General features: G+C 46.2%; 1 protein-coding gene across 2 annotated transcripts in view; it reads left to right on the top strand.

Moving 5' to 3' along the window:
• Positions 1-27125, top strand: part of LOC141133643 (N-acetyllactosaminide beta-1,3-N-acetylglucosaminyltransferase 3-like) — a 159194-nt gene that overhangs the window by 114307 nt on the left and 17762 nt on the right. The gene's annotated exons all lie outside the window — the stretch shown is intronic.

The raw sequence follows: 27125 nt of genomic DNA, 5'->3' as shown, positions 1-27125 counted from the left end.
TTTGCTAGAAAATTACTTAGAACCACCAAACATTCTATAATTTTTTTCCCCAATACCCTAGAGAATAAAATGGCGGTCGTTGCAATACTTTCTGTCACACCGTATTTGCGCAGCGGTCTTACAAGCGCACTTTTTTTGGATTAAAAAAATAAGACAGCAGTAAAGTTAGCCCAATTTTTGTTATATTGTGAAAAATAATGTTACGCCGAGTAAATTGATACACAACATGTCACGCTTCAAAATTGCGCCCGCTCGTGGAATGGCGACAAACTTTTACCCTTAAAAATCTCCATAGGCGACGTTTAAAAATGTCTACAGGTTACAGAGGAGGTCGAGGACTAGAATTATTGCTCTCGCTCTAATGATCGTGGCGATACCTCACATGTGCGGTTTGAACACCGTTTTCATATGCGGGCGCTACTCACGTATGCGTTCGCTTCTGCGCGCAAGCTCGTTGGGACAGGGCGCTTTAAATTATTTTCTTTTTTTCTTATTTATTTTACTTTTTATTTTTTATTTTGACACTGTCTTTTTTTTTTTTTAATTTTGGATCACTTTTATTCCTATTATAAGGAATGTAAACACCCCTTGTAATAGAAAAAAGCATGACAGGACCTCTTAAATATGAGATCTGGGGGGTCAAAAAGTCCCCACATCTCATATTTACACTAAAATGCAAAAAAACAACAAAAAAAATGTCATTTGAAAAAAAAAAAAAAAAAATCTCCTTTAACCACTTGCCCACTGGTCACTTAAACCCCCTTCCTAAACAGACCAATTTTCAGCTTTCGGTGCTCTCACACTTTGAATGACAATTGCGCGGTCATACAACACTGTACCCATATGAAATTTTTGTCCTTTTTTCCCCATAAATAGAGCTTTCTTTTGGTGGTATTTAATCACCACTGGGTTTTTTACTTTTTGCGTTATAAATCAAAAAAGACTGAAAATTCAGTAAAAAAAAAAAAAAAAATTCTTTGTTTCTGTTAAAATTTATTGCAGAGTATTGGCGAGTATTGGCGAGTATTGGCAGAGTGTTGCAGAATATTGCCCAGTGTTGCAGAGTATTGCAATTATTGGCACTGATTGCAGCGCTGTGGGCTGGATGTTTAGTGCCCACAGCGCTGCTGCAATCTCTCCCCCTCTCCCCTCGCACTGTACCGATCGGTACAGAGAGGGGAGGGAGGAACTGGCGTCATGACATGAGGCCGGTTTGTTTACATGTGATCATTTGACGGAGCAATCACATGGTAAATGGCCACGATCAGCGGTCACGGATGTTCCCGGGTGCGCGCCGCAGGGGGCACGTGGGAGCAAAATTCTGGGAGGACGTCCATGGACGTCAACCCAGAAAAACGCGAATGACGTCTACAGGGCGGTTTCTTAAATCTGGGAGGGCATGCAGTGACGTCCTCCCAGAATTCCGCTCTTGTGCGCCCCCTGGGGCGTGCACCCAAGAACATCCGTGACCGCCGGGTACAGAGGACCCGGCGCATCACGGATCACGGCCGTTTACCATGTCAAATGACTGAGCGATCACATGTAAACAAATCGGCGTCATGTCATGATGCCGGTTCCTCTCTCCCCTCTGTGTACCGATCGGTACAGAGGGGGAGAGATCGGATGGCAGCAGCACTGTGGGCTGGATGTGTAGTGCCCACAGTGCTGCTCTGTGACATGTGCAGTCACATCCATGGATCCATCCATCCATGCTCAGCAATACCCTGCACTACTCTGCAATTCCCTGTGCAATACTCTGCAATAGCCTGCAATACCATGTGCAATACTGTGCAATACCCCGCAATACTCTGCAATACCCCGCAATACCCTGCAATACCCCGCCATACCCAGCCATACCCAGCCATACCCGGCCATACCCGGCCATGCTCAGCTGTACTCGCCCTCTGTATGTGGCCAGGCTGTGGAAGTCTGACACATGTAGTATCGCCGTACTCAGGAGGAGTAGGAGAATCTATTTTGGGGTGTCATTTTTGGTATGTACATGCTATGTGTTAGAAATATTGTATAAATGGACAACTTTGTGTTAAAAAAAATGCGTTTTAACCACTTCCCGCCCGCCGGCCGTCATACGACGTCCTTGACTTTGTGCAGGGATATCTGAATGATGGGTGCAGCTACAGGCATCATTCAGATATCAGCTTTTTCAGCCGGCGATTTCCTACACCATAAGAATGATCATAGCAGCTGTTCCACTGCTTGATCGTTCTTACGGGAGGCGAGAGGGGACTCCCACCCTCCCGCCGCCCTCCGGTGCTTCTACCGACTCACCGCTACGATCAAAGTCAGGATCATTTTTTTTTTTTATTACTTCAGGCTTTCCAGCCTAGAGGTGAGATGTGGGGTCTTATTGACCCCATATCTCACTGTAAAGAGGACCTGTCATGCCATATTTTTATTACAAGCGATGTTTACATTCCTTGTAATAGGAATAAAAATGATCAAAAAATAAATTTTTCGGAAAAAAGTGTCAAACAAATAAAGTAAAATGAACAATAGAAATGTTTTTTTTTAAAAACACCCCTGTTCCCGTGTGCTCGCATGCAGAAGCGAACGCATACGTAAGTCCCATCCACTTATAAAAACGGTGTTCAAACCACACATGTGAGGTATCGCTGCGATCAGTAGAGCGAGAGCAATAAATTTGGCCCTAGATCTCCTCTGTAGCTCAAAACATGTAACCAGTAAAATGTTTTAAAGCGTCGCCTATGGGGATTTTTAAGTAGCAAAGTTTGGCGCCATTCCACAAGCGTGTGCAATTTTGAAGAGTGACATGTTAGGTATCTATTTACTCGGTATAACTTCATCTTTCACATTATGCAAAAACATTGGGATAACTTTACTGTTTTGTTTTTTTTTTAAAGCACAAAACTGTTTTTTTTCCAAAAAAAAGTGTTCGAAAAATTGCTGCGCAAATACCGTGCGAGATAAAAAGTTACAACGACCGCCATTCTATTCTCTATGGTCTTTGCTAAAAAAACATATATAATGTTTTGGGGTTCTATGTAATTTTCTAGCAAATAAATTATGATTTTTACATGTAGGAGAGAAATGTCAGAATTGGCCTGGGTGCTCCAGAACGCCTGAAGGTGCTCCCTGCATGTTGGGCCTCTGTATGTGGCCACGCTGTGTAAAAGTCTCACACATGTGGTATCGCCATACTCGGGAGTAATAGCAGAATGTGTTTTGGGGTGTGATTTGTGGTATGCATATGCAGTGTGTGAGAAATAACCTGCTAATATGACAATTTTGTGAAAAAAAAAAAAAGAAAAATAAAATCTTGATTTTGCAAAGAATTGTGGGAAAAAATGACAACTTCAAAAAACTCATCATGCATCTTTCTAAATACCTTGGAATATCTTCTTTCCAAAAAGGGGTCATTTGGGGGGTATTTGTACTTTTCTGGCATGTTAGGGTCTCAAGAAATTAGATAGGCCGTCAGTAATTCAGGATGATCAATTTTCAGAGATTGGCACCATAGCTTTTGGACTCTATAACTTTCACAAAGACCAAATAATATACACCAATTTGTACTTATTTTTACCAAAGATATGTAGCGGTATAAATTTTGGCCAAAATTTATGAAGAAAAATTACTGATTTGCTAAATTTTATAACCAAAACAAAGAAAAATTCATTTTTTTACCGAATTTTCAGTCTCTTTTCTTTTATAGCGCAAAAAATAAAAAACCCAACGGTGATTAAATACCACCAAAAGAAAGCTCTATTTGTGTGAAAAAAAAGGACAAAAATCTCATATGGGTACAGTGTTGCATGACTGAGTAATTGTCATTCAAAATGTGAGAGCACCGAAAGCTGAAAATTGGTCTGGTTATTAAGGGGGTTTAAGTGCCCGGTGGTCAAGTGGTTAAGATCTATGGGCGTAAGTGACGTTTGACGACGCTTCCGCCCTCCAATGCTATGGAGCCGAGTGGGGGCCATCTTCCCCTCACTCAGCATCCAGGCGATCGTCTCCGCCGCTATCGACGGCTCTGGTAAGTGGCGAAAACGACCGGAGCGTGGCGGGAGGGGGGTGGGCACCTCTCCCGACACCAATAATAGCGATCTTGCGGCGGATCCGCCGCAGAGACCACTTTTATCTTAACCACTTGCCAACCAGCCGCCGTCATTATACGGTGGCAGGACAGCATGATCCCGCGAACCGTCATAGCTGTATGTCAGTCCCTTTAAGCGGGATAGCAGACGTGCGGCCGCTGCACTGCGGGGTGCCGATGCTCATGACCGGTGGTCGCGATGACCGCCAGCCACAAGCGATCACGGGCATGAGAGGCAGAACAGGGACTTGTGTGTGTATAGCACAAATCCCTGTTCTGTGAGGAGAGAAAGATTGTGAGTTCCTACGAGCTAGGAACCACGATCTGTCATCTCCTATAGTCAGTCCCCTCCCCCCACAGTTAGAACACACCTAGACAACACACTTGATCGCCCCCTAGTGTTAACCCCTTCCCTGCCAGTGACATTTATACAGTAATCAATGCATTTTTATAGCTCTGATCGCTGTATAATTGTCAATCGACCCAAAAATGTGTCAAAAGTGTCCGCTGTATCTGCCATAATGTTGCAGTATCAATAAAAATTGCAGATCACCGCTAAATTACTAGTAAAAAAAAATAATAAAAATGCCATAAATCTATCCCCTATTTTGTAGACACTATAACTTTTGCTTTTTGCGATTTTTATTACCAAAAATATGTAAAAGAATACATATCGGCCTAAACTGAGGAAAAAATTTGCTTTTTAAAAAAAAAAAAAATGGGGATATTTATTACAGCAAAAAGTACAAAATATTGTTTTTTTTTTCAAAATTGTCGCTTTTTTTTTTTGTTTGTTTATAGCACAAAAAATAAAAACTGCAGAGGTGATCAAATACCACCAAAAGAAAGCTATATTTGTGGGAAAAAAAGGACGTCAATTTTGTTTGGAAGCCACGTTGCACGAACACGCATTTTTCAGTTAAAGCGACGCAGTGCCAAATCGCAAAAAATGGCCCGGTCATTGAGCAGCCAAATTTTCCGGGGCTGAAGTGGTTAAAGAGAAACGCCCAGCGTTCCCGAAAATAACGGGGTTATGGCAGCTAGCTGCTGCCATAACAACGGTATTTAGCGTCAAAGTACCGACGTACAGGTACGGTGATTTGCGTGAAGTGGTTAACTGAAGTGGTTAACTGTTATCATCAGCTCCATCTAGTACCCATAATGCAGTATTTCCTTAATTCACTCTATTTATACCAATAAAGAACATCTGACCTGGAGAGAAAATGGCTTAATGCCATCCAATTGGCCACTAGATGGAGCTGATGAATTTTTATTTTCCTGTTAACATCAGCTCCATCCAGTGGCCATAATGCCGTATTTTGCGAATTCACCCATTCTTACGAATAAAGAGAGAAAATAGCTTAATAACATTCAATTGGCCAGGAATTTTTATTTCCTATTACGATCATCTCCATCTAGTGGCCATAATGTGGTATTTTCCTGATTTTACCCTTATTCTTATGAAGGAAAAACATCTGACCTGGAGAGAAAATAGCTTAAAAACATTCAATTGGCCACTAGATGGAGCTGATTTTTTTTTCCTGTTATCAGCACTATTTATTGGCCATAATGTAGCATTTTCCTAATTCACCCATTCTTAAAGAACATCTGACCTGGAGAGAAAATAGCTTAATAACAATCAAAATGGCCAATAGATGGAGCCGATTAATTTTTATTTTCCTGTTATCATCCGCTCCATCTAGTGGCCATAATGCAGTATGTAACTAATTCACCCATTCTTACAAATAAAGAACATCTGACTTGGGAGGAAAATAGCTTAATAACATTCAACTGGCCACTAGATGGAGCTGATGAATTTTTATTTTCCTGTTAACATCAGCTCCATCCAGTGGCCATAATGCAGTATTTCCCTAATACACCCATTCTTACGAATAAAGAGAGAAAATAGCTTGATAACATTCAATTGGCCAGGAATTTTTATTTCCTGTTACGATCATCTCCATCTAGTGGCCGTAATGCAGGATTTTCCTGATTTCTTATGAATGAAAAACATCTGACCTGGAGAGGAAATAGCTTAAAAACATTCAATTGGCCACTAGATAGTGCTGATAACAGGAAAAAAAAAATAATCAGCTCCATCTAGTGGCCATAATGCATCATTTTCCTAATTCACCCATTCTTAAGGAACATCTGACCTGGAGAGAAAATAGCTTAATAATAATCAAAATGGCCAATAGATGTACAGATATATATATATATATTTATATATTATGTATGTGTATATCTATCTATCTATCTCTATATATATATATATATATATATATATTTTATATTATATTATATTATATTATATTATATTATATATATATCTATATATAGATATATAGACATATATCTATATATAGATATATATATAATTTTTTTTTTTTTTTTACACACATTTTTATTTATTTTGCATTACTAAGTCCATCTTTAGGAGAACAACAGACTCATCTTTTTTTTTTTTTTTGCTATTTATATATGTATCTATATATATCCCATCTCCCCGCCTCTCCTGGCCCATAGACACCTTAGAAGGTGAATTCAGATCACCCCCCCCCCCCCAGCAATTTTCATTCCATCTTTAGAAATGTTATCCTCTGATCTCCGTACAGTCATCCCGTATCTGCGTTGCACAGGTAGAATTGACATATTTAGCAGCGCAGAGCCGGGCACGCCCTGCGTACTGAAAGCATTTACTAGAATTGTCATAACTTTAATGAGGGTGTCTATTAAGACGGAATGATATCCCTCATTTTAAAGACATCATCCACTCCAGCTAAAGGGTTTTGAAGTTCTGATTCTGGCCGTTCCCATTCGATGACAAGTCTCGTGTTTGTGTCACCCGTGTGACACGTCTGTCCTACGGACGGGAGCCTGACACATCCAGCCGAGGTCCCGAGGGAGACGGCGTCCGGGCGGTAAGTGATGGGAAGCTTTCACTGTGAATTTTTTGCTCCTCGCTCGGATATACACTCAATGTCTAAAGAGTCGGCGATCCCCAACAGTAGTAAAACTTTTTACGTGTTGTGAATATGGACAACTTGACTAACCTTGCTGCAAAATTAACAGTTTTAGTTCCTTCAAAATTTAGATTTTTTTTGTGTATTTTAAAAAGCTTGGCCTAATTTCATAATAGTGCTCTTTTCATTTGTGTGATTTTGTTATTCCTTTTTTTTTTTTCAAATATTTGTTTGTTTGTGTATGAATGGTGGACCATTTTTTGGCCCAAAAAGAGGTCCTCAATAGATGACAGGAGCTTCTCGGGAGCAATTCCTTTGAATTTATTTATTTTTGTTATTCGCTATTTTGTTTTTGTTTTTTGTACTATAGCTTTAAATACTTTATGCTACCCTTGCCACATAAAATAATGAGACTAAAGGGGGGAACATTTTTCGGCACAAGGTGCAACCGGGGGTTCTGTAGCCATCAGCAGCAATTTCTTTGTATTTGTGATTTTTTTGTTTTGTTATTCCCTATTATTTAATAATTTGTTATGCAGCTTTAAATACTTTATTCTACTTTTTTTCTTTTTCTTTTTCTTTTTTTAACCCCTGTAAAATAACGAGGCTGATGGAAGCCTCAGATTTGGCACAAGAAGAGGTCCTTAATAGGTGACAGGAGCTTCTATAAGCCTCAGTAGAAATTCCTTTATATTTTTATTATTCCCTATTTTGTTTTGTTTTTTGTGCTATAGCTTTAAATATTTTACATTACTCTTTATCTTTGTCTTTTTTGTTAGCATCATAAAATAATGGGATTAAAGGGTAAACATTTTTTGGCACAAGAAGAGGTCCTCAATGGACAACCAGAGCTTCTTTAACCATCAGCAGCAATTTCTTTGTATTTGTGTTGTTTTTTTTTTTTTAGTCCCTATTATTTGATAATTTGTTATGCCACTTTGAATACTTTATTTTACTTTTTTCTTTACTTTTTTAACCCCTGTAACATAATGAGGCTGCTTAAGGACTGTTATTAAGAGGTTAAGAGAACCTTTAGGAAGAGGTCCTCAATTGATGACAGGAGCCTCTGTAACCATTTTGTTTGGCACAACCATCATGAGCAATTTCTTTGTATTTCAAATAATTTGTTCACCTATTGCAGCTTTAATTACTTTATTTTTCTTTTTTTCTTTACATTTTTAACCCCTATAAAATAATGAGACTAACGAAGGGCCATTTTTTGGCACAAGAAGATGTCCTCAGTAGATGATAGGAGCTTCTGTAACCCTCAGGAGCAATTTCTTTGTATTTTTGTTATTCCCCATTTTGTTTTTTTGTACTATAGCTTTTACATTACCCTTTTGCTTTGTTTTTTTTGTTGGCCTCATAAAATAATGAGACTAAAAAGGAGGAACATTTTTTTGGGCTCAGGAAGAGGTCCCCAATAGATGAATGGGGCTTCTGTAACCCTCAGGAGCAATTTCTTTGTATTTGTTTTTTGTTATTCCCTATTTTTTAATCATTTGTTCCTTTATTGCAGCTTTGATTACTTTATTTTACTTTTTTATTTACCTTTTTCTAACCCCTGTAAAATAATGAGGCTCATGGAGGACAGTTATTAAGAGGTTAAGAGAGCCATTAGGAAGAGGTCCTCAACAGATGACAGGAGCTTCTATAACTATCTGGAGCAATTTCTTTGTAATTATGAATTTTTTGGTTTTTCCCTATTTTTTTTTATTAATTTGTATTGCAACTTTAAATACTTTATTTTTCTTTACCTTTTTAACCCCTGTAAAATAATGACGCTAATGGAGATCCATTTTTTGGCACAAGAAGGGGTCAACAATAGACCACCAGGGCTTTTGTAACCAACAGGAGCAATTTCTTTGTATTTTTGTTATTCCCTATGTAATTTTAATAGGTTTTTTTGTGTACTCTAGCTGTAAATATTTTAAGTTACTTTTTTCTTTGTCTTTTAGCCTTATAAACTAATGAGACTCATGGGCAACCATTTTTTTGCCACAATAAGATGTCCTCAGTAGATGAAAGGAGCTTCTATAACTATCCAATGCCATTTCTTTGTATTTGTGTATTTTTGTTATTTCTTATTTTTCCTAATAATGTGTTTGTGAATTGCAGCTTTAAATATATTTTCTTTACTTTTCTTCTGCATTAGCCTCATAAAAAAAGGAAAATGGGGAACCATTTTATGGCTCAAGAAGAGGTCCTCAATAGTAGGCAGGATCTTCTGTGACCTTCAAAAGCAATTCCTTTGTATTTTTTTATTTTTGTTATTCCCTTTTATTTAACCACTTCAATACCGGGCATTTATACACCTTCCTGCCCAGACCAATTTTCAGCTTTCAGCGCTGTCACACTTTGAATGACAATTGCGCGGTCATGCTACACTGTACCCAAACTAAATTTTTGTTCCCACAAATAGAGATTTCTTTTGGTGGTATTCGATCACCTCTGGGATTTTTATTTTCTGCTAAACAAATAAAAAAAAGATCGAAAATTTTGAAAAAAAAACAACTTTTTTTTGTTTCTGTTACAAAACTTTGTAAAAAAGTAAGTTTTCTCCTTCACTGATGGGCACTGATGGGGCTGCACTAACGGGCACTGATAGGGCGGCACTGATGGGCACCAATGAGGTGGCACTGATGGGTGGCATTGATGGGTACACATAGGTGGGGCACTGAAAGGCGGCACGGATGGGCACTGATAGGTGTACACTAATGGATGGTACTGATGGGCATCACTGATTAGCAGGCATCCATTGTGGGCACTGATTGGCATCGATTGTGGGCACTGATTGGCATCGATTGTGGGCACTGATTGGCATCCCTGGTGGCCATGGGTGGCATACCTGGTGGTGACAAGTGGTGGCATCCCTGGTGGTCCTGGTGGCGTCCCTGGTGGTCCAGTGTGGGCATCCTCGGGGGGCTACGCTGATAATAAATCAGCACAGGCCACACCGTCAGAGGAGCAGCCAATCGGCTCTCCTCTACTCGCGTCTGACAGACACGAGTGAGGACAAGCCAATCAACGGCTCTTCCTGTTTACACTGTGTTCAGCCGTGATTGGACTCGGCTGATCACGTGGTAAAGAGTCTCCGTCAGAGACTCTTTACCTAGATCGGTGTTGTGGTGTGTCAGACTGACACATCACAACAATGATCGCCGCAATGCACCCCCCCGGGGCGGCTTGTTATCCTGAAAGACGTCATATGGATAACACCAGGATAACACAACCTTAAACTACGTAGAGGGTTCTTTACTGTAAGAGCGGCAAGGATGTGGAATTCCCTTCCACAGGTGGTGGTCTCAGCGGGGAGCATCGATAGTTTCAAGAAACTATTAGATAAGCACCTGAATGACCACAACATACAGGGATATACAATGCAATACTGACATATAATCACATACATGGGTTGGACTTGATGGACTTGTGTCTTTGTTCAACCTCACCTACTATGTAACTATGTAACCATTACAGACCCTCAGACTTTTCACTGGCCACCATTCTCCCAGCTTCACAGAAAAGGCCTAAACCAAGACTGAAAAATACCAACCCACCCTGGTGTTTCCTCTCACAGCATGTTAGCAAAATTATGTTTCAATAACATCAGAGAAAAAAAACCCCGGTTTGACCATACCTAGACCACCCATCCACCTCGGAAGGTAGGTTATAAACCTATTAACGAGATTCAGTTTGTTCCCCCATAACAGCTGGAAGAAACAGCTGTAAATTCTTGCATAGAGAGACACAGACAAAGCTGACATACAGAAATACCGGGATCAGGTAAGTTTTAATCAGGTCAATCCTTTCCCTGTAAGAGAGTTTCCAGTCCTTCCAGGTGGCAACCTTGGCATCTGCATTTTGTAGCCTTCTTTCCCAATTTGCGAGGCCATAATCGCCGGGACCAAATTTGATGCCTAAAACTTTAATTTCCTGTCGGGGCTCTGGGAAGTCATTCGGAAGCTCGAAGCCATCACCTTCCTCACCCATCCAAAAAACTTCACCTTTATCCTGATTGATCTTTGAGTCAGATGCCTCAGCATATTGCCTCATCACCGAGACCACCTTCTCTGTCCCAGAGATGAAAACAGACACATCATCAGCATAGGCCACGACCCTCAGAGGAGGCTCACCAGGAATGGCCAAAGGCACTCCGCACAACGGTCCGCTCTCTAACCTCTGGATGAAGGGATCGATTGCAAACGCGTATAGCAGAGGACTCAAAGAACACCCCTGGCGCACACCCGAGCCAACCTCAAAGGGCCACCCGATCCAACCAATCACAAAGCATGAAGCTTTCAGCCCAACTGTACAAGGTCTTCAGCCAATTTATAAAGCCCCCCTCCAGGCCATACTTGCCAAGAAGCAGCCATAGGTACTCATGATTGACACGATCAAAATCTTTAGCCTGATCCAATGCCAGCAGGTTCTTTCTCCAGCCTGCAGCCCTGCACTGCTCCAAGGCCTCCCAGACAGCTAACACCGCTGAAAAAGTGCTTCTACCCTGAACCGAACAGTGCTGGTGGCTGAAAAGTACAGTGCTTTGCAAAAGTATTCACCCCCTTGGCATTTTCCGTGTTTTGTTGCCTCACAACCTGTAATTAACATGGATTGTTTGAGGACTTACATTTTTTATTTTACAGAACATGCCCACAACTTTGAAGATTTTTTTTTATTATTGTGATGCAAACAACAAATAGGACAAAATAACAGAAAAGGTCAATGTGCATAACTCCCCCCCCCCCCCCCCAAAGTCAATACTTTGTAGAGCCACCTTTTGCGGCTATCACAGCTCCAAGTCGCTTTGGATAAGTCTCTATGAGCTTGCCACATCTTACCTCTGGGATTTTTGCCCATTCCTTCTTGCTCCAGCTCCTTCAAGTTGGATGGTTTGCTCTTGTGAACAGCAATCTTTAAGTCTGACCACAGGATTTCTATTGGATTGAGGTCTGGGCTTTGATTAGGCCATTCCAACACATTTACATGCTTCCCCTTAAACCACTCAAGTGTTGCTTTAGCAGTGTGTTTGGGGACATTGTCCTGCTGGAAGGTGAGCCTTCATCCTAGCCTCAAATCACACACAGAGTGGTATAGGTTTTGCTCAAAAATATCCCTGTATTTAGCACCATCCATCTTTCCCTCAACTCTGACCAGTTTCCCAGTCCCGAATGCTGAAAAACATCCCCACAGCATGATGTTGCCACCACAATGTTTCACTGTGGGGATGGTGTTCTTTGGGTGATGTGATGTGTTGGATTTGCGCTAGGGGTGCAACGGATCGTCACCGATCCGTGATCCGAACGGGCCAGGCTGTTCGGATCGGCACACCCGCGATCCGCGGAGCGCTCCGCGGCCTGGGGTTTTAGGAAAGGCCGCGGCTTCGGCCTAGCTCTGGAGCCGTGGCCATCTTGGTACACCCGGCGGCGCTCAGCTGCGTGCTGACGTCATCACCCCGCCCTCAACTCGTGGGTCCGGCGGCTGGCTTGGCGGCGCCGGCTTCTCTTAACACTGTCAGACTAACAGCACTGTAATGTATACAGTGCGGGGGGACATGTGGCTGTATTACAGTGGAGGGGGGGGGGCGTGTGGCTGTATTACAGTGGAGGGGGGGGCGTGTGGCTGTATTACAGGGGGGGGGGCGTGTGGCTGTATTACAGTGGAGGGGGGGGGCGTGTGGCTGTATTACAGGGGGGGGGGGCGTGTGGCTGTATTACAGGGGGGGGGGCGTGTGGCTGTATTACAGTGGGGGGGGGATGTGTGGATGTATTACAGTGGGGGGGGACGTGTGGATGTATTACAGTGGGGGGACGTGTGGATGTATTACAGTGGGGGGGGACGTGTGGATGTATTACAGTGGGGGGGACATGTGGATGTATTACAGTGGGGGGGGACATGTGGATGTATTACAGTGGGGGGGGACATGTGGATGTATTACAGTGGGGGGGGGACATGTGGATGTATTACAGTGGGGGGGGGGGACATGTGGATGTATTACAGTGGGGGGGGGACATGTGGATGTATTACAGTGGGGGGGGACATGTGGATGTATTACAGTGGGGGGGGACATGTGGATGTATTACAGTGGGGGGGGACATGTGGATGTATTACAGTGGGGGGGGACATGTGGATGTATTACAGTGGGGGGGGGGGGGACATGTGGATGTATTACAGTGGGGGGGGACATGTGGATGTATTACAGTGGGGGGGGGACGTGTGGATGTATTACAGTGGGGGGGGGACATGTGGATGTATTACAGTGGGGGGGGGACATGTGGATGTATTACAGTGGGGGGGGGACATGTGGATGTATTACAGGGGGGGGGGGACATGTGGATGTATTACAGTGGGGGGGGGGGGACATGTGGATGTATTACAGTGGGGGGGGGGACATGTGGATGTATTACAGTGGGGGGGGGACATGTGGATGTATTACAGTGGGGGGGACATGTGGATGTATTACAGGGGGGGGGACATGTGGATGTATTACAGTGGGGGGGGGACATGTGGATGTATTACAGTGGGGGGGACATGTGGATGTATTACAGGGGGGGGGGACATGTGGATGTATTACAGTGGGGGGGGGACATGTGGATGTATTACAGTGGGGGGGGGGACATGTGGATGTATTACAGTGGGGGGGGGACATGTGGATGTATTACAGTGGGGGGGGACATGTGGATGTATTACAGTGGGGGGGGGGACATGTGGATGTATTACAGTGGGGGGGGGGGACATGTGGATGTATTACAGTGGGGGGGGGGACATGTGGATGTATTACAGTGGGGGGGGGACATGTGGATGTATTACAGTGGGGGGGGGGGGGGGAACATGTGGATGTATTACAGTGGGGGGGGGACATGTGGATGTATTACAGTGGGGGGGACATGTGGATGTATTACAGTGGGGGGGGGAACATGTGGATGTATTACAGTGGGGGGGACATGTGGATGTATTACAGTGGGGGGGGACATGTGGATGTATTACAGTGGGGGGGGGGACATGTGGATGTATTACAGTGGGGGGGGGGACATGTGGATGTATTACAGTGGGGGGGGGACATGTGGATGTATTACAGTGGGGGGGGGACATGTGGATGTATTACAGTGGGGGGGGACATGTGGATGTATTACAGTGGGGGGGGGGACATGTGGATGTATTACAGTGGGGGGGGGGGACATGTGGATGTATTACAGTGGGGGGGGGGGGACATGTGGATGTATTACAGTGGGGGGGACATGTGGATGTATTACAGTGGGGGGGGACATGTGGATGTATTACAGTGGGGGGGGGACATGTGGATGTATTACAGTGGGGGGGACATGTGGATGTATTACAGTGGGGGGGGGACATGTGGATGTATTACAGTGGGGGGAGACATGTGGATGTAATACAGTGGGGGGGACATGTGGATGTATTACAGTGGGGGGGGGGGACATGTGGATGTAATACAGTGGGGGAGATGTGGATATATTTTTTTTTTTGTTGATCCGAAAATGATCCGATCCGTGACTCTGATCCGAGGAACGATCCGAACCGTGAGTTTTTTGATCCGTTGCACCCCTAGTTTGCGCCAGACATAGCGTTCTCTTTGATGGCCAAAAAGTTCAATTTCAGTCTCATCAGACCAGAGGACCTTCCTCCATACTTTTGGGGGTCTCCCACATGCCTTTTCGCAAACTCAAAACGTGCCAATTTGTTTTTGCTGAAAGTAATGGCTTTCTTCTGGCCACTCTGCCATAAAACCCAACTATTGTTGTCCTATGTACAGATCAGTGGCGGCCCGTGAACTGTGGGCACATGGGCGCCACCCCCCATCCATGCGCCCGGCCCCTTTCAGGACGCTGGGCGCATGGATTCCTATGGCAGGGGTGGGAGGGGGTGGTACATTTTGAAGCACCTGATTAGAGCCCAAGGCTCTAATAGGCTTCAAAATAGGGTGGGCTTGGGGCGCAGAGAGTCCGCCCTGATCCCACCCAATTGTGTGATGATAGCAAATTAATTTTTGCTATTTTCACATTAACCTTCCTCCCCGCCAATCAGGAGGCAGGACGTCAGACCTGCTTACTGTTTGACCAAAGCGCCAGGCCACCCTATTGGATGCCTGGCGCTTAAGAAGAGGAACGAGGAGACTCGCGATGGAGCGAAGGTCGCCGCCGCTCTGAGTGGTAAGTCCCCTTGGCTGCATCCCCCCGCATGCGTGCCAGAGCTGCAAACCCCCGCGAGAGGGGGGGGGGGGGGGGTCGGTGGGCACGGTGGCTGCATTTGATGGGCACAGGTGGCTGAATTTGATGGGCACAAGTGGTGGCATTTGATGGGCACAAGTGGCTGCATTTGATGGGCACAAGTGGCTGCATTTGATGGGCACAAGTGGCTGCATTTGATGGGCACAGGTGGCTGTATTTGAAGGGCACAAGTGCCTGCGTTGGATGGGCACAGTGGCTGCGTTTGATGGGCACAGTGGCTGCGTTTGATGGGCACAGTGGCTGCGTTTGATGGGCACAGTGGCTGCGTTTGATGGGCACAGTGGCTGCGTTTGATGGGCACAGTGGCAGCGTTTGATGGGCACAGGTGGCTGCATTTGATGGGCACAAGTGGCGGCATTTAACGGGCACAATTGGCTGCATTTGATGGGCACAAGTGCCGGCATTTGATGGGCATAGGTGGCTGCATTTGATGGGCACCAGTGCCTGCATTTGATGGGCACAAGTGGCTGTGTTGGATGGGCACAGTGGCTGTGTTGGATGGGCACAGTGGCTGTGTTGGATGGGCACAGTGGCTGTGTTTAATGGGCACAAGTGGCTGCGTTTGATGGGCACAAGTGGCTACGTTTGATGGGCACAAGTGGCTGCGTTTGATGGGCACAGTGGCTGTGTTTAATGGGTAAGTGGCGGGATTTGATGGGCACAAATGGCTGCATTTGATGAGCACAAATGGCTGCATTTGATGGGCAAGTGGCTGCATATGATGGGCACAGTGGCTGCGTTTGATGGGCACAAAAGGCTGCATTTTATGGGCAAGTGGCCGCATATGATGGGCACAGGTGGCCACATATGATGGGCACAAGTGGCTGCATATGATGGGCACAAGTGGCTGCGTTTTATGGGCACAAATGGCTGCGTTTGATGGGTGCAGTGGCTGCATATGATGGGCACAATGGCTGCATTTGATGAGCACAATGGCTGCATTTGATGGGCACAGTTAGGCTGCAATTGATGGGGGAGTTCAGTATTTTTCAGTTTGTTTGCGCCCCCTAAAAATTTGAGCACCAGCCGCCACTGGTACAGATACTCCAGTCTCTGCTGTGGAACTCTGCAGCTCCTCCAGGATTACCTTAGGTCTCTGTGCTGCCTCTCTGATTAATGCCCTCCTTGCCCGGTCCGTGAGTTTTGGTGTGCGGCCGTCTCTTGGCAGAATTGCTGTTGTGTCATGTTCTTTCCATTTGGTTATGATAGATTTGATGGTGCTTCTAGGGATCAAAGATTTGAATATTTTTTTATAACCTAACCCTGACTTGTGCTTCTCAACAACATTGTCCCTTACTTGTGTGGAGAGTTCCTTGATCTTCATGGCGGTCTTCAAAAAAAGGTGTGTATATGTTATGACTGATCGTGTGACACTTAGATTGCACACAGGTGGACATCATTTCACCAATTATGTGATTTCTGAAGGTAATTGGTTGCACCAGAGCTTTTTATGGGCTTCATAACAAAGGGGATGAATACATACGCACATGCCAATTATCAGTGTTTTATTTCTGAAAAATAGTTTTATGTATATATTTTTCTAATTTTACTTCACCAACTTAGACTATTGTGTTCTGATCCATCACGTATAATTCAGATTAAAAAAACAAACAAACATTGAACTAAAGGCTGTAATGTACCAAAATAGGTAAAAAGCCAAGGGGGTGAATACTTTTGCAAGGCACTGTAGATTGCCCACTACAGATGATAAACGCCAGAAAATTATTTTTGCCAGTATCTTCCTATCAACATGGAGAAGGCTAATGGGCCACCAATTCTCAATGAATCCTTATGCCGCGTACACACGAGGGGACTTCTCGTCGGACTGAACTCCGAAGGACTTTGACGAAGTTGAGACCGGGTTCCGATGGAGTTCCAACGAAATGGACTTGCCTACACACGATCACACCAAAGTCCAATCGCTTCGAACGTAACGACGTACGACCGGACTAGAATAAGGAAGTTCATATCCGGTAGATATCCGGTAGCCAATAGCTGCCCTTGCGTAGTTTTTGGTCCGTCGGACTAGCATACGGACGAACTAATTTTTCTATAGGAATCGAGTCCGTCGGAAAGATTTGAAACATGTTCTATTTCTAGGACCGTTGGAATTTTCAACAGAAAAGGTCCGATGAAGCCCACACACGATCGGAATGTCCGACGGAATCGTTCCGTCTGACCTTTTCTGCCAGACAGTCCGCTCGTGTGTACGCGGCATTACCCTTTGACAGAAGAATCACTGCAGATTGTCGCATGGAGGGAGAGAGCAAACCCTCTCTCAGACAGCCATTAAAAACCTCCACCAAATATGGAGCCAGAGTAACCTTAAAGTGCTTACAAAACTCGTCTGTCAATCCATCTGGCCCAGGCGACTTCTTAATGGCAAGCTTATCAAAAGCCTAAACCACCTCATCTGCTGTGATGTCCTCTGTCAAACTCGCAAGAGAACTGCCATTTCCCAGTCCTGGAATAGAATCCAGAAAACTTGATATGCCTGCCCGATCAAGGTCCCTTCTGCCCATGAGGTCAGCATAATATGACCTGGTGGTTTCCAGGATCCCCGTCTTGGACTTCGTCAAGGAACCTGTACTGTCAACCAGGCCTACAACTGATTTAACTGCTCTAACTTATTTGCAATTCTGGTAAGGGTCAAACAAGTGATATTTCCCATAATCCCTTTCCAGAACCAAAGAGGCATGCCTGTCATATTGACACTCCCTGAGCAAGAGTTTAACCTCAGAGATCATCCCTGAATCTCCATTATTCAACACCAGCCTATCAAGCTTCCTCGGCAGACGCTGGTAGGTGACACACATACTTATCAAGCTGTTTATTTCTTCCTATGACCTTGAAAAACCCAATTATCCTTCGTTTTGTAAGCTCCCAACACTCTGACTTACTGCTGCAAAAGTCCAGGATCTATACCTGTGCCTGAAAAAATCCTCAAAGGATTGACTCACCTTCACATCGTCCGAATTTAGCTTCCAGGTACCCTTCCCCCTAGGTGGTGTCTTGAGGCTATTCAGAGTCACAGACAGAATGCAGTGATCGGAAAACTCCACCGCCTGACACACTGGTGCTGAGAAGGCAAAGTTCCCCTTTAAAAAAACCTATCTATTCTACTCTGACTACTACCTCGCTGAAAAGTGAAAATATCATGTCACCTGGGCAGCAATGAATGTGCACATCAACCAGACCTGCCTCTCTAGCTATTTTGTTAAAAAAAAAAGCTGTCACAGTTCAGCCTGGCTCTGGTACCTTTCCTGTCCTTAGTCCTAGTGACGGTGTTGAAATCACCACCGAAGACAACTTGCCGGGCTGTAAAAAGAAAAGGCTTGATCTTCATGAAAAGGCATTTCCTGTCCCACTTTGTCTGGGGCCCATAGATATTGATCAGGAGCAGGTCCTGCCCCCCCAAGGACATGTCTAAGACCATGCAGCTCCCCATTTATACCTCAATAATCCGCTGTCAGGTTACCATGCCGGAAAAAAGTACCACAACTACAGTGTAGGGCTCAAGACCAGAAAACCAGAAAGAGGGGCCGCGCCTCCACTCCTTCGCCAGATGAAAATCAGCCAAACTAGACAACCGGGTCTCTTGAAAAAAGAAAATATCAGCTTCAAACCTGCTGAGCAAAAATAAGGCCATATTACAAGCATTTACTGATTTTATGCTGATGACATTAATGGTCGCCACCTTCAGTGGAGTGGGAACCGCCATCAGGATGATTGAGGTATAGGTTTCTTAGCCTGCTTACCCCCTCTCAAAGAAATGACACTTTGCTACAATGTAAAGTAGTGAGTGTACAGCTTGTATAACAGTGTAAATTTGCTAAATACAAATACACAGGGCTTCATCAAGGACCTGGTCCTTGATGACGACCTGTGGGAGGGCGAAACGCGTTGACGTAATTTCTGGCATCATTTGACGTCACTTCTGGTCTTGTGGAACCATTTTTTGCATTTCCAGCTCCATGTTTGTGCCCGTTTTTATCTTACCTTTTGTAAGTATCCATTCCCATGTGCAATAAACACTTTTTTAATGGTGCTTCGCTATCAGTTCAATCCTTTTTCATTTTTGGGTACCTGTTTGTCCAGCTGAGGACAAGAAGTTTTGATCTGATGACCTGACACCAAATTTGCCATTCCTGGATATTATTACCAAGTCTAAAGTGACCCCTAGACTGAAAAGCTGGGGGTCGTCCGGATCCAGTGAGTGGGGACACATGAGGGGGTGTTGTTGCACACCTGAATATCTCTGAAGCATTTTGCTTTTTCTTCACTTTGGATTGAAGCACTTTCACTTTATTTGGACTTTTATGTTTATTATATATACTGCTTTTTTCACTATATTGTGTTTGCGAGCGCTATATGTATATTTTTGCATTTTATCAAGTGATTAGCACTTTGTGTATAGCAGCACACACTTATTCATATTTTTATTTTTGTACACCATTAGCGCGAGTATATATTTAGAATATATTTTCACAGTGTAACTTTGCTGTCCCCTCAAAATAACTCAACACACAGCCATTAATGTCTAAACCGCTGTCAACAAAAGTGAGTACACCCCTAAGTGAAAATGTCTAAATTGGGCCCAAAGTGTCAATATTTTGTGTGGCCGCCATTATTTTCCAGCACTGCCTTAACCCTCTTGGGTATGGAGTTCACCAGAGCTTCACAGGTTGCCACTGGAGTCCTCTTCCACTCCTCCATGTCGACATCACGGAGTTGGTGGATGTTAGAGACCTTGCGCTCCTCCACAGATGCTCAATAGGGTTTAGGTCTGGAGACATGCTTGGCCGGTCCATCATCTTTACCCTCAGATTCTTTAGCAAGGCAGTGGTCGTCTGTGTTTGGGGTCGTTATGTTGGAATACTGCCCTGCGACCCAGTCTCCAAAGGGAGGGGAACATACTCTGCCTCAGTATGTCCCAATACATGTTGGCATTATCATGGTTCCCTCAATTAACTGTATCTCCCTAGTGCCGGCAGCACTCATGCAGCCCCAGACCATGACACTCCCACCACCATGCTTGACTGTAGGCAAGACACACTTGTCTTTGTACTCCTCACCTGGTTGCCGCCACACACGCTTGACACCATCTGAACCAAATAAATTTATCTTGGTCTCATCAGACCACAGGACATGGTTCCAGTAATCCATGTCCTTAGTCTGCTTGTCTTCAGAAAACTGTTTGCGGGCTTTCTTGTGCATCATCTTTAGAAGAGGCTTCCTTCTGGGATGACAGCCATGCAGACCAATTTGATGCAGTGTGTGACGTATGGTCTGAGCACTGACAGGCTGACCCCCCACCCCTTCAACCTCTGCAGCAATGCTGGCAGCACTCATATGTCTATTTCCCAGACTGGAGGGATGGATGGTGCTAATTTTTGTTGTTTCTGTGCCCCCCTTTTAGTCAGGCTAGTGAAAGGATGCTGTTTGAGGTCGGGCATCTATCTCATTGCACTGATCTTAACCTCGATCACCTTTGGCAGCCTTTAGATACTATCAGCCTGTTTAGCGCTGATGCGCATGCCCAATGAGTGGCTAAACTCCAAAGCCCCTGGACGATGTGACTTATCACGAAACGCTGCGTAGGGCGGAGCGACGTGCTGACGTCACCTTGTGTTGCTACTGATCGTTCAGCAGGACGGGTTGGTCTGTGTGTGTTAGGTACCTGGTAGTGAGCCTGACTTGTAGGAGAAGACCTCTCATACAACGCTGGTTCAAGAGCCACTGGAGTGGGGACAGTGGTCTCGTGAGCACAGTGGGGTAGGAGTGCCTGCTGAGATGAAGGTTCTGATGCTGGAGCAGAGTAGAGATCCCTCCAGGGATGGCTGGACTGCAGGTAAGGTAATAACAGGAAGCAGCAGGCTGCAGCACTGAAGATGTAGATGCAGAAGTCACTGGAGCTGGAGCTGAGGGTGCAACAGCACAGCAAGAAACGGCAGGCACAGGCAAGGTCAAACAGTCCGGGTCAGCAGGCAGCAAGGCGGTTAATACAGTAGGCAGAGGCAGAGTCGGTAGGCAGGCAGAGGTCGGCAACGGTATTGGTAGATGCAGTAGGAGAATCAGGCAGGCCGGGTTGGATTGGAGAAGGAGGAATGGTCAGACAAGCCGGGTCAATAGGTAATCAATCAATCAGGTACAGGTTAAGCAGATCCACAGAGCTGAGACGAAACAGCAGCGCATTCCTGCAACAGGAGAACTTTTATGCACCTTTTGGCGCCAAAACAGGGCGAATGCTAACGCGCGCCGCCCGTGCACGCACCTGCGCGCGCACACACACGCGCCGCGCTGACGCACGGCAACAGCTGGAGATTGCTGAATTGCCTGAGCAGGAGCGCGCCGGCCCATTGGCGCACGCACATGCGGCGGTCTGGTACTGACAGATCCCTGACAGTGTGCTACCGGCCGGCGCACCAGACAAACAAGGCTTGCTATCCCGTTTTTATATGTAAGTGCATTACTTTTTTACTTTTAATAAACCAGAAGATTTTACACTATGGAGCGTCTATCTCTTTTTCTGCTATGTATCCATCTGTGACCCCACTATGGTATGAGGAGAATTTTGACTATTAGGAGCCCTGCTGAGGAGTTGTGGAGATCGACATATTATCCCCACTTCATACAGCAGCTGATCCATCTGATGTGCCCTGCAAGAATTCTGTGTACACAGGCTTCCCGTGATCCCCTGTAGTGGGGGATCATGGGCTTCTGGTAAGCAGTAACCCCTTACTCACCGGTGGTGGCAGTGGCGTAACTAAAACCTTCAGGGCCCCAATGCAAGAAACCATGGAGGGCCCCCTTGACCCCCGGACAGGCCATTTACTCCAAGCCCGATGTTGGAACACCAAGGCCCGGTCACAAGTGTGTGGCTGCATATAAAGGAACCGATTTCTCCATTTCCCCCTGCTTCTCCTCCTGTCCCTCCCACAGGCATTCAGCGGCTGCAGGAGGAAAGTGGAGAGATGGGTTCCTCTATGTCGGTGTTTCTCAATCTTTTTCCAGTCAGGCCACCCTTGAAGTATACCCCTAGGTGAATGGGGCTGCACTGCAACCACCCTGCCACATGTTTGCATTGCATGCAGTTGCAGCATAGTGATGATGCATTTAAGGGGTTAAAACAGGCGGTCAGTAGGCAACATATTGCCTCTTTACTGGCTGTCAAATGCCTCTGAGAAGCGATCTTAGCATGGATTGCTTTTCGGAGGAACAGCATTTTTTTGCTGGTACTATGAACAAGCAAAGAGAAAAAAAAAATCGGTTCTGATTGTACACATATAGGGGGTAAGGATTAAAGGAGTATATCTAAAATGTGTATACATACATGTAAACACACACATATATAAAAACACACACACATATATATATATATATATATATATATATAAAAATGCATATATGCATGCACATATAAAACAGTGACGCCACTGTGCCTATTAAATGCTGCCAGTGTGCCCATCAAATGCTGCCAGTGTGCCCATCAAATGCTGCCAGTGTGCCTATCAAATGCTGCCAGTGTGCCATCGAATGCTGCAACTGTGCCCATTAAATGCCAGTGTGCCATCAAATCCTGCAACTGTGCCATTGATTGCTGCCACTATGAATCCCCCCCCCCCCCCCCGTCCCGGCACTTACCCTGTCTCGGTGGGGCAGCAGGTGACGGCCACGAGCAGGGTCCTCCAAGCGTCTCATGCCGTCCTCATCTCTCGTCCTCTCCTCCTGATAGGCGTCCAATAGCCGCGCCTATTGTTTCAGCCAATCAGGTGATGGGTAACAGACCCACACACCTGATTGGTGGAGAGGGGGTTCAATGTTAGGAAGGTGAATATTAATTTGTTTTTCTAACACACTTGGGTGGACTGTGAGTGCCAAGCATGGCACTCGCAGTTCACCTATTTTGAAGCCTATTAGAGCCTATGGCTCTAATCAGGTGCTTCAAAAACATCCCCCGCCGCTGTAATTCAGGCACCTGGCGCCCGAAAAGGGGTCGGACACCTAAATGGGGTGGCAGAGGTGGCAATGGATAGATTCATGCTATACATGAATCTATCCATTGGTCATAGAGGGAGGGGGTGGCTGAAGAGAGGGGACGGCGCCTCTGTGCCCTTATGGACGCACCGCCACTGATAAACACATGCACACTCACATACATACATACATACATACATACATGCACACTCACATACATACATGCACACTCACATACATACATACATGCACACTCATATACATACATACATGCACACACACATACACACATATAAACACACATACAGTATATAGATAGTCTTATAGAAAAAGTCAGACTTTTACCTTAGCTCTTCCTGACGGGTACTGCACTATAAGGGGAGACAAAGAGCACAGCACTGTACTTTCACTTTGATGGGCTCCCTGCACAGTCAGTGCCGATTACAGTTTGGCTGACGAGCTCGTCTCAGCCGCCCCTGCCGTTCCTCCTATCGAAGAGTACAGGGGGCCCTCAAGGGCCCCCTGCAGCAAGGGGCGATCTCAGCGACCCCTATAATTCCGCCACTGGGTGGTGGATTTCTCTCACAAGTCTCCTCACTTGCAAAGACACTTTTTATGGTTGGACTTTTCACTCATGTGGGATAACGCCTTGGGGTGTTTGTTGGATATTTTTCTGCGGTCAATTAATATTAATTATTGTTTATCACACTGTCGTTGGAATATTGGTGCGACATTCCCACACGAGGAGGTGGGATACCCAATTTTCAATTATTATCAATGTGTACACCTTTTTTCACTTCAATCACCCACTAGGTTTTTGATCGTTTATTTGATCGATCAGTGCATGATCATATTTTTCAATTTTTATTTAGCACGATTCTATGTTTTCTAATTGTTGTAAACTGTATTTATGTTATTCAGGAGAATTGCTGCTATTTTTCACGTATTTATTTATTAATCAATTTGTATGGGTTATAGGTTCACTATGTACTGTAGCGCAGTTTGATTTCTTTTTTTCTTGGATGGTGCTGGGCGTGGGTGGCAATGCATTGTGGAGACTGGAGGGATGGAAGGTGCTGGGCGTGGGTGGCGATGCGTTGTGGAGACTGGAGGGATGGATGGTGCTGGGCGTGGGTGGCGATGCGTTGTGGAGACTGGAGGGATGGAAGGTGCTGGCGTGGGTGGCGATGCGTTATGGAGACTGGAGGGATGGATGGTGCTGGGCATGGGTGGCCATGCGTTGTGGAGACTGGAGGGATGGATGGTGCTGGGCATGGGTGGCGATGCGTTGTGGAGACTAGAGGGATGGATGGTGCTGGAAGTGGCTGGTGATGCGTTGTGGAGACTGGAGGGATGTATGGTGCTGGGCATGGGTGGCGATGCATTGTGGAGACTGGAGGGATGGATGGTGCTGGGCATAGGTGGCGATGTATTGTGGGGACTGGAGGGATGAATGGTGCTGGGCATTGGTGGGGATGCGTTGTGGGGACTGGAGGGATGAATGGTGCTGGGCATTGGTGGGGATGCGTTGTGGAGACTGGAGGGATGGATGGTGCTGGGCGTGGGTGGCGATGCATTATGAAAACTGGAGGGAGGTATGGATGCTGCTGGGCATGGGTAGCGATGCGTTGTGGAGACTGGAGGGATGGAAAGTGCTGGGCGTGGGTGGCGATGCGTTATGGAGACTGGGGGGGTGGATGGTGCTGGGCGTGGGTGGCGATGCGTTGTGGAGACTGGAGGGATGGATGGTGCTGGGCGTGGGTGGCGATGCATTTTGAAAACTGGAGGGAGGGATGGTTTGGGCTGGGCGTGGGTGGCAATGCGTTGTGGAGACTGGAGGGATGGATGGGGCTGGGCGTGGGTGGCAATGCGTTGTGGAGACTGGAGGGATGGATGGTGCTGGGCGGAGATGCGTTGTGTAGACTGGAGGGCTGGATGGTGCTGGGCGTGGGTGGCGATGCGTTGTGGAGATTAGAGGGATGGATGGTGCTGGTGGGTGGCGATGCGTTGTGGAGACTGGGGGGATGGATGGTGCTGGGTTTGGGTGGTGATGCGTTGTGGAGACTGGAGGGATGGATGGTGCTGGATGTGGGTGGAGATGCGTTGTGGAGACTGGAGGGATGGATGGTGCTGGGCATGGGTAGCGATGCGTTGTGGAGATTGGAGGGATGGATGGTGCTGGTGGGTGGCGATGCGTTGTGGAGACTGGGGGGATGGATGGTGCTGGGTTTGGGTGGTGATGCGTTGTGGAGACTGGAGGGATGGATGGTGCTGGATGTGGGTGGAGATGCGTTGTGGAGACTGGAGGGATGGATGGTGCTGGGCGTGGGTGGCTATGCATTGTGGAGACTGGAGGGATGGATGGTGCTGGGTGTGCGTGGCGATGCATTGTGGAGACTGGAGGGATGGATGGTTCTGGGCATTGGTGGGGATGCGTTGTGGAGACTGGAGGGATGGATGGTGCTGGGCGCGGGTGGCTATGCGTTGTGGAGACTGGAGGGATGGATGGTGCTGAGTGTGGGTGGCGATGCATTGTGGAGACTGGAGGGATGGATGGTGCTGGGCATTGGTGTGGATGTGTTGTGGAGACTGGAGGGATGCATGGTGCTGGGCGTGGGTGGCAATGCATTGTGCAGACTGGAGGGATGGAGTAGATGCTGGGTGAGGATGAAGATGACTCTGGGTGGGGATGAGAGTTACAGTGAAGAGGCTCTCCAAAATGTAACTTTCATCTGCACCCAGAGTCATCCATTTTCACAATGCAACTCAATTATACCAGTTTGTCAGCCTCAGGGTGTCCCATCCAAGAAGGAGATAAAGTCCAAATAAAATCTACAGGGGGCACAGTACTGCAGCAGCACACTATAATAATTCCGACTTACCCTTCATGCTGCACGCTCGGATCTATCTGCATGCACCTGTTATTGCTGTGTCCACGTGCACCCTTAATGAGCTGGCCACTCCCCCTGCCAATCATATTCTAAGCAAACCCAGCAGGCTCCGCCTCTGCATGGAATGGATGAGGAGTGAGCGCTGGCCACGATCACCTGCTGCTGGGGATGTTTCCAGTCTGAAAGACGACGTCGGCTGGTGCTCGGGTAGCGGACTTGTTAAATTTCATTGCTGTGTGCAGACTACTTAAAAAATGCGGGGGGCGGTTGCTGGGGTGAAAGTAGGCGGTGGAGGCTTGTCTTATTTATGCTTCTCTGCAGCAGCACGCAGATTAGCGGCGGAGCTGGTACAAGATTGATTTCATGTTCTGCTGTAGGGGGGAGCAGGGGCCCTGGCCGGTTGGGCCCCTAGGGACACTCGAGCCCCTTACATGAGTACTGCCTGTACCCCCCTGATGGTGGCCCTGACTGGGGCCACCATGTGAAGCCACTTTCTTAACCCCCATCCATACTGTCGCCGTTACTCTGGTATCCACCCTATGGCTGGTACTAGCACTGGTACTTTTCTTCATCTGTTAGACTCTCTCCTCATTCTTACACTTCTCTCTGAACACACCACTGCTTTCCTTCAGAGAAGCAACCAGCTTCTCCTGCTTTTTCAATGCCTCCTCCAGAGACTTCAGTTTGGAGATTTGCCTCTTACTGTTTCCAGACTTACTATGCAGGGATTTATTTTTCCTGAGAGCAAGTTTCTGTTCCTCCTTAGCAATGCGGCAAAGTCTGTTCACCACTCTATCCTGGAAGACTGATAAGGACTCCCCTTGCATAGGGACAGGCCCAGGGTCCATTGCAGCTTGAGCACATGGTGTAGGCCTCAGTGCCTCTGCAGAGACTCCACCTTCATCTTCCCCCAACATGGTCTATGCTTGCCTGGGAAAAGCCTGCATTAGAGGCCCCAGGCTTGCTGATTCTTTCAGCT

This window comes from Aquarana catesbeiana, linkage group LG03 (genome assembly GCF_042186555.1).
Source record: "Aquarana catesbeiana isolate 2022-GZ linkage group LG03, ASM4218655v1, whole genome shotgun sequence".
Taxonomy (NCBI): Eukaryota; Metazoa; Chordata; class Amphibia; order Anura; family Ranidae; genus Aquarana; species Aquarana catesbeiana.
The sequence above is the reverse complement of the archived record's forward strand: the minus strand, read 5'-3'. Positions and strand labels throughout refer to the sequence as shown.